Below are 17,693 nucleotides of genomic sequence, written 5' to 3'. Positions count from 1 at the left end.
TCGGAATTTGTTCTTACTCGGTTCTTATGGGATAGAGCTTTTCTTGTTTTACCTCTCATTATACGCCTATTCTGAAAAGTATATAAAATCCTACCTATGGTTGAGAAATTTTGAAATCTTTCTTACTGCCATTAAAACACACATTTTGTTCTAGTGAGATTGTACTAAGACTCCGATCGATTTTGGATGCCTTTTTTTTGAGATTGAAATAAAATTTACAATACAACACCGCATTATATGAAGACTTGGCCATCATGAAACGCCATTTAGAAATTGTAAATTAGTAGATATCAAATCTTTCGATATTTCGCTCGAATTCTTTCGAATCTTCATGTAAAACTTTTTGATTCTATTCATTTAATTGTATTTTGACATTAATAATACAATATTGTAATACTTTTAAGTTACTGAGATATTACTTGCGTGTTTTTTATGAAACTCAAAGGTAACGAAAGGAGAGTTCGAATAAAATAATATCTTTATACATTTTCAGAGGCATCCCAGAGACATATTTAATAAGAATTGAGAACTCATTTTTCACCCAAGTTTAATGAGATAATACAAAAAAAAATATCGAACTTCATGACTTAGTTTTTAGTTTATTAACTAAATTTCATATTTAACAAATTAGAAGTATTAGAATATTATTATATGATTCCAGCAAAGAATGCTTTGCTGGACGATCAAGATCAGAGCTCCGGGGAGGGGGTAGTGGGTTTACCAACTGGCGTTTTGGCTTGTAAAATAGCAACCTTTCAGTGCAGCAAAAAATCGCCGTGAAATTCATACCCTTACAGTACACTTTTGTCAAATTTTTCGCTTATTTTGAGAACATTTGCTGAACTTCCCACCCTTTCAGTGCATTTATCAAAAGTCTACCCTTACAGTGCATTTTTGGATTTCTGCTATCTTGAAATACACAACCTTAACCACCACACACACCCTTAACCGCCACACACACCCTTAACCGCCACACACACCCGTCAATTTTCCTGACTGCCCCCCCCCCCTCCGGGTCAGAGCTTCATAATGTGTAAAAAGAAAAAAATTACTAAATTGCTATATCAATTCAAGTTATGGTAAATTCAAATCGACCTAACAAGTCCTTATTCGAGAATCTAGGTAACGAAAGTGCCAAATGATTTTCAAATTTTGAAAATTTGAAATTTTATTTCCTTTTCAAATTATTAAAATCGTTTGGCACTTTCGTTACTTCAATTTCCAAGCTTCTAGAGGTTTGAGAGGATTCGAAAGAGGAATCTTTGACTTTAGATTTGAGAAGTTTGATAGCATTTTAAAAAGGGCGTTTTCAAAATTCCCGCTTGAATTTTGAAAATTTTAAGTTCAATTTCAATAAAACTTTCTCTATGAAAGCATGGATTTGAGTCTAAGTTTTTTTCATTATGAATGTACAGTTCGACTAGCCTTTACCTCTCTAGCACAATTATCAACCCATTAGTTTAGTTACTTAAAAATATTCTCGTTGAAATTTTATGCTCGTGTTAATGATGACTATGAGATTTTCAAAAACATCTTTGTTCTGATATACATATATGGGCAATCAAAGATAGGCCCATTAGGGGAACGCCAAGTTTGACCCTTTAGTACTGAAAAATACTGAATATATTCCACATCTCTCATGCTGTTGATATTGGTTTTCTTTCTAAAGAAAGTTCGTCATTGAATGTTCCTCAACTACATATCCGTTAAAAAATACTTTGAAAAATCCGTAATTCTTAGTCCATGGTGGTGTATTGCAAAGCTTCAATCTACCGTGCTATTTATCTATACCAAGATGCCATACAGTTGACGCTCTCTAATTCGAGTTTCAAGGAGAAATAGATTTTCATCGAATAAGCGATTTCGGGGTGTAAGGGGTATCGAATAGTAGAACGTCGAAATTAGAAAACATCAACTGTATATAAAATTACCATCAAGCATTGCTTCTTTACATACGTTTAATACAATATCTATCGTTCTTTAATTTGTCTAAATCTCAATCCTGGCATTTGTAATAAGACCAGTATCATTCATGGAAGATTTGATGTGTTGATTAATTTCGGTTTCGCCTTTGTCTTGAGTTTGAAGGTATTTTTATGACATTCATTTAAACCCTCGATAATCTTGGTTCTCATTTTTAGAATATTTGTGTTTAAATTTTATCGTAAAAGCTGAGAAGAGATGCGTTGGATCTGTCGTAATTAATACTCTAAACAATGATCTACAATCTAATCATTCATATTATCTTTGCCTTTTTTGGACACTCCAAACGTGTAGATTATTATTTTCGGTTTTCACCTATGCAGGTTAGTTGTGTCAAGCTACACGGTGTCAGTAATGGAGAAGAGGTTTCGCGCAATAAGATTGTAGTAATATAGCCTGTACTAGATAAATTCTTGATTATGATCATTAAAATGTCTTTAGAAAAATTGATAAAGGGATGGCGGGCTCTGTAATGATTGAAATCCCTCAAATGTTGTCGGTGATTGTTCTGTATCAGTTTAATTATTAGATTCGCGTTGGTCGTTCGTATTGTTGGTTGCCTCGCTAGGTGGACTAACTTCGTTTCCTTTCTGGAATTTCCCAAATGTTATAACTGTTAGAATGAATGCTCGAAATTCTGGCATCACTTTGAAATATACAAACACATTAACAATATTGTTAGAGAAATACAGAAACATTGCAATGATATGAACCAGAGATATGCCAGCGTTCATTAAATCTTGGTTTGGAGGATTCTCTTTTGAACCATAGTAGAAAAGCCCGTTCCCAATGAGTGCAAAGATTCTTCCTGGATATGCAAATATGACATAGACAACTATGAGGGCTTTCAAGGTCCTCAAAACAAGTCTATTTCTTTGCCTGCTTGCATCATTTAAGGAAAATCTGTTCGAATTTTCGTCGTGATCAAGCCTTTGCTTGATTTTGATGTAAAAATAAACCATTACAGTAACTGCTATGAGGATGTCCCATACAAATCCGTAAGACTGATTGGCAAACTCAGGCCCAAAATACATGCATTGCAGATTACCGTCAATTTCGACGACCTTCCTGTTGATAAAATAATGCAAATAAGTAAGCGAAGATAAAATCCAAATAAACAAACAAACAATACTGTATTGTTTTTTGTTCAACCTCCGTTTGAAGGGTGTGACGATACGGCGGTATCGAGCATAGGAGGTTGCGATTAACAACAAGCAAGAAGCCATGGGACAAATATTAATGAAGACATTCATTACAAAGATACATCCAAATCTTCCAAGCTCCCAAGCAGGTTTCATAAAATAGTGGAGTAAGAAGGCGGTGCCGCCGCAAGCTAGGGTGTCAGACAAAGCTAAATTGATAAGTAGGAAATGGTACGAGCTCATCTTTTTTATCTTGTTCCAATTCAAGTTTAAAAAATATATAATGATGATCAGATTGCCAAGGACTCCAAAGCTGAGCATTGGAGTTTGAATGTAGTTCCATATGAAGTTTCGTATTTCCAGAATCTTGAGTAAATCTTTCTGAGCTTGACTTGGAACAGTAGCGTTGCTGTTATTCGACATCTTTTGTTTGTACTTGTGACACTGATCCCTCAGCAAGGGGCTTGTTTTTAATAATTCTACCTGTCTGGAAAATGAGAAAAAACAATTTGTGTTCATTAATACAGCAAGCCTTTTTTATTTATCCCTTAAATGACTCTAATCATCTCCTAAATGAACTGATAAATATTAATAGCCTATATTATAGAAATTATACAATCCAAAGTAAAGTTTAAATTGCTTTCACTTTCTAACTTTCAATATAGGGAAAATTTCACTTTAAAAAATCTGCTCTTATGGTGAAATGGTTTGAAATTTCTTTTTGAAATTTCTTTTTGAAATTTCGCAAATTTCTTCCAAAAGATTTCTTGATAATCACGCTATCTTTTTTGTCAACCCTTGAATTACACATCAGGGCCGCCCTCTCCTCCGCCGCGGGTTTTCTTTGAACTTTGTCAACTAAAATAAAAACTTTCCTATTTTTGATATAATTTCTTGGCAAAAAAATTGATAAAAGTACAGATAAAAGACCTTGCAGTCCAGCTGTATAAATATTGTTCACAAAGGTGCATGAATATGAAACCTTTCATACATAATCATAATTCAAAAGTCTTTATAAGCACAGGCAGACTAAAATCTTAAAGAAACTGGTGGGAAAACTGGAAAACTTCAGTATATAAAATTGATTAATTTACTGACGCTTTCCAAAATTTTATAGACAAACCAAAAACAATCAGTGCTGCAGTTCTTGATCGAACAATACTGAATATGATTTTAAATGGTCATTGAAAGTGAAAAATGATACACAGTCGTACAACATAAGTATAAGCATGACCTGTCAACTAGTCTCGCCAAATACTGCATGCTTACAAAAATGCAACTTTACTATTTCTCCAAAAGTATATAATTTTACATATTGTAGGAATGCTACATATTTTCCTGTTGATTTTCACTGAATCTTTTCTACCTATAAGCTTTATTAAAGCTTTAAAGACAGTAGTGTAGACAGGAGGGGCGCAAAGTTTGTGTAGTAGAGCAGATTTTTATAATTTTGCGCCCCTCTTGTCTACGCTACTGAAAGACACACCTTAATTCACTCAACATCCGAATTCGGTACCTTTAACTAACCTAGCTATTAATATTTGTTCTACTCAGAGACGATTGAGTTGGATTAATGTAGTCTTACATACCAGGAGCAGAGCTCAACTTTATGGCACCATCACCTAACAAATATTAAAAATGAATGTCAACATACTTCTTACTTATAATTATTAATTCTAAAAAATCTAATTTTGGATCTAAAGGACAATTATAATCAACCTTTATAGCTAACTAACTAATAGGATTGTATTCTTTCGCATTTTATTCGAAGAATTTTAACAAAAAATTGTTCTCTTATTTTTATTAAACTTCCTTGATTTCGTCAATTTTCTAAACTGATTTTCAAGACTAGAGGTTTCAATCATCAATTTCATACGTTTTTTTTTCCTCAATTTACTTTTCTTTTGTCCTCAATTTTACAAAATCAAAAAATCAACCATCATCATTTTTATTGAATTTCGATGATTTTTATCCTTCTTCTCTCTTTTTTATAAGAATCTCTTAGCTGCTGTTTTTGCGATATCGAGGTATTTCACGCTTAACACACCCTATTTTGACTACTCGGATCCTCTATTTGCTTTAAAAACAGCCATTCCAGGCTCAGTTTAGACTTTCTCAGCTTTGTTTATATTAGATTTCTTAATTCGTCGTTTTTGAGCCTCGTTTTTCTTATAAAATTGTTCTTATAAAAAAGAATGCACCATCAATTCATCATTACCCCTGAAATGAACTACAGACGACAGTTTTTCTCATTGATCAGTCTGTCGAATTGGAATGAAAATAAATAATAGTTTCAATTCTTCCTTTCCCTTTGCAGAATCTGGTTCATTTTTTTACTAAGTTCCTCCTAATACGCCTATATCAGGAAAATGGGAAGACCAAGGAACTAATAAAAGTTATGATTTATTTGTTAATTTTAGAAAAAATACTTATCAGGTAATCCTTTTAGTGATTAGGTCTGAAGCGAAATTACAAAAATGAGAGACAGTAAATATATGTCATAAGAGAAAAAGTTAATTAATTTAAATAAATGAGGATGAGTTGTCAAGGCAACAGCACCTTAAAATAAGGGTTCCCGGTTCGAATCTCACTCCTTCCAATGTTCTGTTCTTCAAATCAAAAATAGCCGGACCGGCTGGCCGTGGACCACGTGGAAATAATAACAAGACTATCTAAAAGTCCTATACTTTGCTATCCAAGTAAATATACATGTTAGAATATCGTATCTTATTAGTCCTGTATAGCATCCCAGCCAAGCCCAGCTCATTTCTCTGGTTTGTTCTTACTCGTTCCTTTCTTCTTGTAAATTCCCAAAGTCATAATTGTCAACACAAAACTTCGAAATTCTGGCATCAATTTGAAATATACAAACACATTAACAATATTGTTAGAGAAATACAGAAACATTGCAATGATATGAACCAGAGATATGCCAGCGTTCATTAAATCTTGGTTTGGAGGATTCGCTTTTGAACCATAGTAGAAAAGCGCGTTCCCAATGAGTGCAAAAATTCTACCTGGATATGCAAATATGACATAGACAACTATGAGGGCTTTCAAGGTCCTTAAAACAAGCCTATTTCTTTGCCTGCTTGCATCATTTGAAGCGAATTGCTGGCTGGAAATATCCGCGTGATCAAGTCTTTGCATGATTTTGATGTAAAAATAAACCATTACAGTAACTGCTATGAAGATGTCCCAGAAAAATCCGTAAGATTGATTTGCGAACTCTTCTCCGAAATACCTGCATTGCAGATTACCGTCAATTTCGACGACCTTCCTGTTGGTAAAATAATGCAAATAAGTAAGCGAAGATAAAATCCAAATGAACAAACAAACAATACTGTATTGTTTTTTGTTCAACCTCCGTTTGAAAGGTGTGACGATACGGCGGTATCGAGCATAGGAGGTTGCGATTAACAACAAGCAAGAAGCCATGGGACAAATATTAATGAAGACATTCATTACAAAGATACATCCAAATCTTCCAAGCTCCCAAGCAGGTTTCATAAAATAGTGAAGCAAGAAAGCGGTGCCGCCACAAGCTAGGGCGTCAGACAACGCTAAATTGATAAGTAGGAAATGGTACGAGCTCGTCTTTTTTATCTTGTTCCAATTTTTGTGTAAAAAATATATAATGATGATCAGATTGCCAAGGACTCCAAAGCTGAGCATTGGAGTTTGAATGTAGTTCCATATGGAGTTTCGTATTTCCAGAATCTTGAGTAAATCTTTTTGAGCTTGACTTGGAACGGTAGCGTTGCTGTTATTCGACATCTTCTGTTTATTGTTCTTGCGGTTTTTTTGCTATTTGTTTGTTTGTTCTAGTTCTAGTTCTAGTTTTATATTTGCATAAGACAAAAAAAATGCCTAATCTCGCAAATTCTACGTAAAAATACAAAAATGAAAAGGTTTAATAGCTAAGATAAAGATATAAAAATATAGAATAAATAGGTAATTTATACAATTTTAAATTAGATTTATTAGATTAAAATTCAGAAAAAATTTAAAAAGTTCAAAAATATTACAGTAATAAAAAGTGTGTTAAAAATAGTACACTAATAGGGGACGCACAATTTACAGGGTCACGTGAGAAAGGTGTTTAAGCTGAAGGAGAGCACATACTAGAATCGAGGTGAACAAGAGTCAAGCTGGTCGTTAGAGGATAATGTAGCAAAAAACATAAGTATGAGCATAGACTCAGTGGAAAAACGGGCACAGATTTGAGTGTACACTAGAATATTAAGCTATGATCAATAGAATTTTTGAATTCTTTTTCAGTTTTCAAGTTTGCAGTTCTAATTGGTAATTTGTTCCATATTTTGATGGTAGATGGAAAGAATGAGTTTGAATAGCATTTAATCCTGCCCTGAATGGGCTGATATTTCACATTTGTACAACGTTGTCTAGCTGGGTGGATGCTGCTGTCAACGAATTTGTTTCCTGACAAAATATCAAATAGCATTTTCAATTTCGATTTGGATCTCCTTGTTTCTAGTGTTTCAAGTTTAAGTGATTTTCTTAGATCGTTTGGGCTGACTTCTGAACTCCATTCCCTACAGATCCAGCGGATAGATTTTCTCTGAGTCATTTCGATTTTCTGGGTAAGGGATTGGTTATCAGTTGGATCCCATACAGTGTTTGCATATTCCACCGTTGGTCTGATAAAGTTTTATAACACTTCAGACGTGTTTCTTTGTCTGCCATTGATAGGTTCCTCTGAAAGAATATTCGGGTGTTATTTGCTTTGGAAGTGGCAAGATCGATGTGATTCTTCCAAGAGAGATTATTCGAGATTACGACACCGAGATATTTAGCTTTGTTAACAGTTTTGAGCTGTTGACCATGGATTTCATAGGTTTTATCATGAATTTTTCGTTTGTTGGTGACTCTGAGGTTAAAGCATTTGTCTGGGTGAAACTCCATGGACCATTTGTTTTCCCATTTTACCAATTCGTCTAGGTCTTTTTGAAGCTTTTCGCAGTCTTCCTGTGTGTGTATTGAGCGGTAAAGATATGCATCATCGGCAAACAGCGCAATTTTCGATTTTACTTCAAGTGGCATGTCATTTATATAGATTAAGAATAGCAGCGGCCCGAGGACAGTTCCTTGGGGGACACCTGAAATGACGTTTGAGTTTTTGGAGGATTTCCCACGAACAACAACACATTGGGTGCGATGAGATAGAAAGTCTGTAACCCAAGTCAGGACGTTGCCGTATACTCCATAATGTTTAAGTTTAATAATTAGTTTACGATGGCATACCTTATCGAAGGCTTTACTGAAGTCAAGTAAAATACTGTCAACTTGTTCTTTGTTGTTGATAGCTCTAGCAAGGGTATCAATGGTTTGAAGCAATTGGGTCTCGCACGATCTTTTCTTGCGAAAGCCATGTTGAGTATCTGTAAGACAGCTGTTCTCCTCGAGGTGGTTGATGATGTGGCTATGAACGATGTGTTCTAGAACTTTGCAGGTGACAGACGTCAAGCTAATCGGTCGATAATTTTCTGCTTTGGACCTATTTTTGTTTCCTCCTTTGAAGATTGGACTGACTACGGCATGTTTCCAATCAGTGGGTATTTTCCCTTGCTTTAATGATGCATTGAATAATAGGGTGAGACCGTCAGCAACTTGGTCAGCTGATTCCTTTAGAATACGGGCTCCGATTCCGTCAGGACCACTAGCTTTAAAGGGATTCAATTCTTTAAGTAGTTTTGCGACTCCGTTTTTGGTAATAATGATGTCATTGATTTTTTTTCCTTTAGGGCCTAACGGTGTTGTGGTTGTACCATCATCTTCTGTGAAGACACTTGTGAATTGGTTATTTAGAATCTCTGCTAGTTCCTCCTCTTTGGTGTGGATTTCGTTGTTTTCACCCAAGAGAGGTGATAAACCACAAATGTCTGTTCTTTTGGATTTCACAAATGAGAAGAATTTCTTGCTATTTTTCTTATCATTGCAGATGTTTTCTTTGATGTAGGTGTTGTAAACGTTTTGGCAGGTCTTTCTTGCAAATTTTGCTGCCTCCTGGTATCTTTTCCAGTCTCGATCAAGTTTAGTTCTTTTGTATACTCGGTATCTTCTTGACTTTTTTCGAACTGCCTTTTTGCATACTACGTTAAACCAGGGTTGATTGAAACGCTGAGATGTGGTCTTTGTTGGTACATGTTTGTCCTGCGCATTCGAGATAATTTGCTTGAACGTTTCCCAACATTTATCGATGTCTGTTTCTGTAGTGTTTGTTGTGCAGAAGTTTTGCATACCTTCACTCATATCCTTTTGAAGGCCTTCTATGTTTGCTCGATGCCAAACATAGATCTTGCGTTGGATAGGTTTCGATTTTTGAGGATGGCAGAAAACATCAGCAAAAACGGCTGTCTCATGGTCACCAAATCCTTCATACGGCTCACATTTGTTGGTAAGACCAGGTCGGTTTGTTAGAATTAGGTCAAGTGTGGCTTTTTTCCGAGTTGTGAAGTCAACAAGCTGATTGAGGTTTAGAACATCGAAGGCTTCAAGGAAATCTTCGTTTAATTGTTTTGAGTATTGGCTTCTGACAATAGTGTTAGATTCCCAGTCTATGTCTGGAAGGTTGAAGTCTCCACAAATCCAGTGCGGGTTCAGTTTATACTTTTTCACAGTGTTGGAAATATCTTTAATTAACTGAGTGTTGTAAGAAGCATCACTTGATGGGGGTCTGTAGCAAGCTGTGAGAATTACTGGCTTCTCATAGGATTCTATTTTAATTGATACAAGTTCAGATTTTTGCTGCGGAAGTTCTTGAACTAGGAGGTTATCTCTGTGGATGAAGATTACTCCTCCTTTTCCATCTATGCGATCCTTTCGAATGGCGAGGTAATGCTTTGGAAGGAATTGAGAGTTGCTAATGTTACAAGACAAGTGGGTTTCAGAGCCAATGAGAACTTCTATGTCGTTTTTATGTAAATAGTTTCCAAGCAGAAGTTTTTTGTTCCAGATACTTTGGAAATTGCACACAACGACACGTAGATGGTTGACTTTCTTTTTCTCGGGTGTGATATCGTTTGTAGAGGTTGAGCTGCAGGACGAGATCGATGTATCGAATAAACTATATGAGATGTCTGCTAAAGCACAACCTGGACAAAGCCATTCTAAATTCTCCTCTTGGATGTGGCATTGATAGATTTGATCATCCATGTTGGTACATTTAAGGTGAAACCACTGGTTACAGAGGTCACAAGCGATAGAAGCACCAGAAGAAACTGCCTTTTGACATTCACCACAGGGATATTTCAACTTCTGTGATGGGCCAGGGTTGAGTTCGACATTACCGCTAATGATTAATAGCATCTGCTGTAATATGGCACTTGTTTTCGTCTTGCATGGGTGGTAACGATTTTCCTGATAAGTAATAGCAAAGGAAAACAGCGAAATTTCATTTTTAGAAAGAATTTTGCAGCAAAGCAATGAGTTTGCTTGGTTCAAAGATATCTGACATTCTGTTAGTTGCCAGGATAACATAGCAATGAGCAGCAGTCGCGAGAGAATCATTGTTGTAAAAGATTAGTTGAGAAGGTAATACGATAGAATAAGATAGAATAAGAGGTACCTGCTCAGCTGCACGTGGATCCAATCACACGCACAGCTGGTCCTTGGTTATTTGCCGAGACCTCAGTAGTATTCTGCTTTTTCGTTTGTATTGAACACTTGGCCAGATTTCCTCGTCCAGTCTGTCAGTTCCAAACCAGAGCGTCTTGTAGTAGTGTATTTTATAATTTTTTGGTTTCTTTTTCTTTTTAGTTCGCTGAAAAAGATGGCTCCACCAGGTTTCCCAAGGTTTCGCCTTTGACTCAAATTTGGAGTTATGGTGTTTCTTTTTATTTGTTTGGGTGCTAAAATAATGAGTGTGAAAAAGTTGATTTTTACTCTTTTAGTTTTATCTTATGGAAACAATAAAACTAATTAACCACCACTGTTTTTCGGCTTCCCTCGTGAATTGCTCCCTTTTGGACCCAAATTACAATTTCTTGATAATCTCCTCTTATGAACTTGAGATGTTTATTCAGTAAAAAGCCAAGTAAAATGAGTTGAGTAATCATAGAGTCTAATTCTAGCTTGGATTGTAAGGTTTTTCATACTACATATTAGTTCAAACATTGGTTCTTAGAGAAATGTTTATTTGGCATTTGTAAAGCCTATAATGCTTGCTTTTGCAACCAGCCTATGAATTTCCTCTCTAGTGCAAAGCTAATAAATACATTGGAGTCGTACAGTCTGATTGAGCCCCATAATCGACGAAAAATTCACCTAAAGATTGTCTTCTTTTAGCGATATTTTACGGCCTTGATTTTAGGGCAACTGAACTTCAAACTGATTATAGATTTCAAACCTCTTACGTTAATCTAGCCCTGTGTAGCAGCCATCTAGCAGTTCTGCTTCAAGCTGTGAGATCACGTATCATATGATATAACCGTTTACTTTTGATGTTTCTCGATTTTCTCGATACCTGTCTTTACTTTCTGAATTTCTGAAACTAAGTCTTATCTGGAACCACCCATCACTTCAGAAACCTTAAAGGACATCAATTCCTTTCACTTCCCACTTACTCAAATCTTTCAAATTTCATCAAAATGACATCTACAAAAAGGACAAAAATGACAACAAATGCAATCAGATATTTCTGGAAAAGAACTTTCCCTTCCTTTATTCGCTTATTTTTCTCAGAAAATCTTGCTCTGTTGATTGCCATCTCAACATGTTGTCAGATAATGATCTTAGTAAATCCATTGCCTGTCACATCACACCGCAAAGACAAAGAACATGAATTCATAGGATTTGAAATGTTCAGACCTGAAATTAATATATTTTCCAGCTGCCTTTAAAATGATGTTTGGTTCGAAAAAAGATGCCTTTCGTTTCAAGGAAAAAGAGCCCAAAATAGAAATTAGTTTCAAGAGAAACCATCTCGTTGCAAGAGAAACCATCTCATTGCAAAAGGAACCATCTTGTTTCAATAGAAACCGTCTCGTTGCAAGAGAAGCCGTCTCGTTGCAAGAGATACCATCTCGTTGCAAGACAGCTCATCTCTTTGCAAGAGAAACCATCTCGTTGCAAGAGAAACCATCTTGTTTCAATAGAAACCATCTCGTTCCGATAGAAACCATCCCGTGGCAATGGAAACCATCTCGTTGCAAGACAGCTCATCTCGTTGCAGTGGAAACCATCTCGTTGCAATGGAAACCATATTGTTGCAAGAGAAACCATCTTGTTTCGATAGAAACCATCTCGTTTCGATAGAAACCATCTCGTTTCAATAGAAACCATCTCGTTTCAATAGAAACCATCTCGTTTCAATAGAAACCATCTTGTTTCAACAAAATCCATTTCATTGTAAAAGAAACCATCTTGTTTCAACAATTTAAATAGAAACCATCTTCTTTCAAGGAAAAATCATCTCATCGCAATAGAAGCCATCTCGTTGCAAGAGCCAATCTTGTTTCAACTGAGCCCATCTCGTTGCAAGACAGCACATCTCGTTGCAATGGAAACCATCTTGTTGCAATGGAAATCATCCCGTTGCAATGGAAACCATCTCGTTGTAAGAGGAAATATTTCTTTTAGAATCGCCAACACGGTCAAACTTTACAGACCAGTCACTTACTTACGGGATTGGAATATTTACAGACCCATCAATAAATTACCCAAATTAGTCAGTACTAGTAAATGTACAGCCAATCAATCACTCTGTGCTGGGTCGAAAATATTTCAGCAAGACCATTTTCATATGAAACAAAAAGCCAAAGCGGTGGGGAATAGCAATAGTCGAATGTACAATTGATTATTGATCATCTATACTGATTGTTACAAGGTGCCGTTTCTTCCAAAACGAACATGAATTGACAAAGCGCTGCTTCTTCAAAAATAGACATACAGCACTACGGACAGCGGCATGGTAATAAAAGGCCCGTTGCCGAGCAACTGAATGAGACACGTTAATGTTCCGGAATTTTATAACCCGATGTTGTTAAGTTTTCAAAATTAACAGTTATCAATTTATTTCCGTGTGTAATGGATAAGCCAGCATTTTCAAAATTGCATCAAAACGAGGCTAATTTCCTATCTCTCAACCACAATCATGGTCGAAATATATTGAGATTTTAGTGTATTTTAACGTTTTTCAGAATTTAAAGTTCGGGCGAGAATTGCAATTCTAGCACTTCCACTTTCTTTCATTGAATATTTCGACTTTAGAGGGGTTTGGTGGCTTCAAGGCTATATTCTAAGCCTTATTCGAGCAAATTTGAGCTTTTAAATCCTGAGATCCTATGGTCCGAAGTCTTAAGTCTCATGTTAAAACTCAGAGTTAAAACTCTGCTTTCTAACTGTAGTTTAAGGCTCTTAAAAATCATTTGTGGTGTTTAAAATTTCGCCGGGAACTCCCTTTTGTCTCAAATATTTTGTCCATGATTGCAGCTTCCCTATAGCGATAAAACTTTACTTTTTTAATTAGCTTTATAAAAGGTGCTTAAATTCTCCACTAAGCTAATTATACATTAAGTAATGCGTTACTAAACAACTGTAGTGTTCCATAATTCCCTATTGTCATTAGAGCATCAATTAACTTTGATTACTATAGTTAACTACCATTCCATAGACGAATTATTCAGCTTATTGAATGTCATCAACAACTCGAAAGTATACACTTTGTTGTGAAAGTGCTTTGCTTAGAGTTTTTTCAAAGTTTGAATATCAAGAGAGAGAATATATTTGCTGCCTGCTTAAACAAGAATCTTCTTACATGTTGTTTATGTCTTGTGGTTGTTTTAAACAAATCTAAGGTATGTGGCTGTTTATTTAAGTTGGTTGTTTAAATTTGCAATTTTATTACCATTTTACTTTAGTCCTTTAGCTTCGGGGTTCCAACATGATAATAAGGCTTGATGCTCTTCATCCGGGGGGCATTCGATTTCTAAACGACGGTATGGGCAGCCAAAAAAGGCTTTCAAAATCGGACCCTTACAGTGCAGCCCTTGAACAGTGAAAAGGTACCCTTACAGTGCATTTTACTGAACGTTTCTGATCCTTACAGTGTAGTTTGATTTCATATCTTATTTTGCTGAAGCCACCCAAAAATGAGCCAGAGATGTCCACATTGTGCAAAACAAATCAAAATGGGTGCGAGTCAAAACTATAAAGATACATCAGATTTTTACTGTAAGACTTGCAATTCAGCTGTCCCCAAACAAACACTTGCAGTGTATCCAAGTGAAAGAATACATTCGTAGTGCGCTCTATTAAAAGTACACCCTTACAGTGCATTTTGAGTGTCTCGAAAACCTACCCTTAAAGGGCGGTGCATGCCGTGGGTCAGACCATATAAGTGCCCCCCTCCTCGGGGTATTCATTTCATCAAATTTTAGTCTTTTTAGGCTCAGGACTGTCCAGATCAATATGGCAGCCGCTTTGCATTGCTTAAGCGGAACATAAAACAGTCCGCCAGATCTTAGTAGTTTTGGGAAGGTAAAAAATGCACGTTGCAATGTTTTTATTTGAAATGTTGGTTTCCCATGCTTAGGACACAAGGAATTTTTTTATTATTTGGAATTTCTTTCAAAATGGTGATCTCGCCAAGTGTTTTAGTCTACACGTTTTTTTTAATAAGAACATCCAAAATTTTTGAAACTTTCGGATGTTCTTAACTTTTTGAGTTTTAAGGCTAAAAATGTTCTTAAGATGTTCTTATTTTGATCATTTTGAGAATATTCTTGACCATTTTCCTAAGAAATAGATTGTTTTTGAGTCCACTAAGCCTTAAAATTTTCTTAACTTGTTCTTAACATTTTGGCCAACGAAGCCTTATATTCTTATATAGTTTATTCTTATAAAATACGTGTATTTCACTGAACTTAGTATCATTAAAATGATAAAAAAATAAACCAGCTGCGCTGGAAGCTCCGGCTTAAGAGATTCAAAGATGTGAAAGATGAGCTTGTTAAGTTAGTTTTGTTAGAATGTTGCCCACAAACTTTTAATCAGAACAGATCAGAAAGCAAAGTAATAATTCTATTGCAGAGCGAGTATGAGAAATAATCTTAACAAATAAATAAACCAGCTGGAAGTTTAGCTCTTCTAAGTGATTACACATGCACTTTCTTGCCTAAAGAACCAATCCCACCCCCGCCGACTCATCCTCGACTAAAAAGTTCCAAATTGGAGCTAAAGGAGATAAATATTTAGAAGTGAATATTTCCAAGTTCTTATAAATTAATTTTTTTCTAAACATGCCAATAGCGAAGCCATGATACGCCGTTGATTTGATTGTCCGGATAAAATTTTGGGGAGAAAAATAGCCTAAATTAGAGGCCACGGCTTTGAGCTAAGCATTATTTTTTCTGTTGGGATGGGATAATACTTGGAAAAGAGTAGGATAAACCAAATAAAATGGTACAATAGTGTCTATGTAATAAATAGTGGTATATTTGGAAAAAACCTGGTCGCCACCTGCGATGAAATTACGACAAAGTCCAAAAACGATCATTTTCAGCCATAACACTGAAAATTTCTCCAATCTTGTTCAAATTTTCACAGGAATTGTGTTTTAGTATCCTTTACTGAATTCTCATAGTGATATGTTTGTAAAAAATCTGTGTCTGGTTTGAAAAATCAAAAGGAACGGTCGCCAGCCGCAATGAAATTACGACAAAGTCCAAAAACGATCATTTTCAGCCATAACACTGTGAAAATTTCTCCAATCTTGTTCAAATTTTCACAGGAATTGTGTTTTAGTATCCTTTACTGAATTCTCATAGTGATATGTTTGTAAAAAATCTGTGTCGGGTTTGAAAAATCAAAAGGAACGGTCGCCAGCCGTGATGAAATTACGACAAAGTCCAAAAACGATCATTTTCAGCCATAACACTGTGAAAATTTCTCCAATCTTGTTCAAATTTTCACAGGAATTGTGTTTTAGTATCCTTTACTGAATTCTCATAGTGATATGTTTGTAAAAAATCTGTGTCGGGTTTGAAAAATCAAAAGAAACGGTCGCAAGCTGCGATGAAATTATACGGCAAAGTCCAAAAAACGATCATTTTCAGCCATAAAACTGTGAATATTTCTCCATTCTTGTTCAAATTTACACTGGAATTGTGTTTTAGTATCCTTTATTGAATTCTCATAGTCATATGTTTGTAAAAAATATGTGTCGGGTTTGAAAAATCAAAAGGAGCAGTCACCAGAGTCAACAATGATGAATACAAAACAGGATCATTTTCAGCCATAAACATAACACCACAAAAACTACTCAGACCGTTTTCAAATTTTCACTGTAATGTTGTAATTTTAGTATTCTCTTTTAAATTCCAATGGATGTGTGTTTGAAAGTTTCATTGTCAAGTTACCTACAGAATTTTATGGTTTTGTTAGCCATATGCAAGATTTAAGCACTCGATCAGCTGACGATTCATGGCCAAAATTTCTCCAAAGTCTTTCCACATTGTTAGAGAGCCATTATGCATCAAACTTCTCATAAATCTAGTCCAAAACATCATGAATAATGATGAAAATGATCCAAAATAGTCCACTTTCGGCAGCCATCTTTTTCTTAAATACTTTCGGCCGGAATTCTCTTTCGGCCAATCAAATCACAGTATTATTGGAATCAGATAATCCGTTTTTATTAATTCGGAATAGATCATCGGATTAAATAAACAAACAAAAAATGTCTTGACCGTCGTCGTCTTCGGACGAGAGAGAATTTAAGGCTCCTAGGCCGGAGCAATAAAGTTCAAGAATAAATAGATAGTAAATAGAATCTATCAGGGTTGCTAAAATAAAGCAAGGCTCAAAGTCATTTTGAAAATTTGTAATTTTCCAACCCAAAAAGTATTTTTCTTTTTCATGCGTTAATTTGCAAATAGTTCACAATTTTCACATTTAGTTGTTTTTACTTTGGACGAACCACATATTTACTTCTTCAAATTCAAAATATCTTTTTTTAAGAAAATGTGATGTAAGTTGAGATTGATAGATAATAGATAATTGTATATCATGTGTAACGAGTATTCATTTGGTCGACTTTTAAAGAGATTGTAATTTGAGCAATTGGTTGAGACTGACAATTTTATCAAGATTACACACACTCCAATGTGACAAAAATTAAGAAGCGATAAATTAATTTTGACAATGTTAGATTGAAAGGTATTTCGTCTCGTTTCATACTGTTAATGTGAAATTAGGTGAGCTCTGTTTTGTATGGTGATTTTCCTGAATTAATCTCACACTGAGTGAAAAATTCATTGATTTATTTGCGGCGTTTAAATGTCATTGGGGTATTTTCTTGTTCATTCCTTGTTCAAGTCATGTTCCAAAACATGTGTTAATTGGGAACATCTGAGAAAAAAATCCTAGAAATAGTTATACCCCTATCTCACAGCCCCGGTGGAACTTTTTTCCTCAGTGGGGGGAAATTCCTATTGAAATCCCGATGGAAATAGAATTTCTATTGTTCCAAGGTTAAAAATTCCAGTGGGGATGGTTTTGGAGTGCAATGTTTGAAAGCATTGAATTTGGGAATGGGGGTGAAATCAA

The 17,693-nt window shown here is 35.4% G+C and overlaps 2 protein-coding genes across 3 annotated transcripts in view; both read left to right on the top strand.

Annotated features, from left to right (window-relative positions):
- Window positions 1-17,693, top strand: part of LOC136810632 (putative divalent cation/proton antiporter TMEM165) — a 166,954-nt gene that overhangs the window by 104,803 nt on the left and 44,458 nt on the right. The window lies entirely within an intron of this gene.
- LOC136810629 (microtubule-associated tumor suppressor candidate 2-like) overlaps window positions 1-17,693 on the top strand; it is a 53,841-nt gene that overhangs the window by 3,424 nt on the left and 32,724 nt on the right. The gene's annotated exons all lie outside the window — the stretch shown is intronic.

This window comes from Clytia hemisphaerica, unplaced genomic scaffold (assembly GCF_902728285.1).
Source record: "Clytia hemisphaerica strain Z4C2 unplaced genomic scaffold, Clytia hemisphaerica genome assembly, whole genome shotgun sequence".
Classification (NCBI taxonomy): Eukaryota; Metazoa; Cnidaria; class Hydrozoa; order Leptothecata; family Clytiidae; genus Clytia; species Clytia hemisphaerica.
Note: the sequence above shows the minus strand (reverse complement) of the source record. Positions and strands in the feature narration are given on the sequence as shown.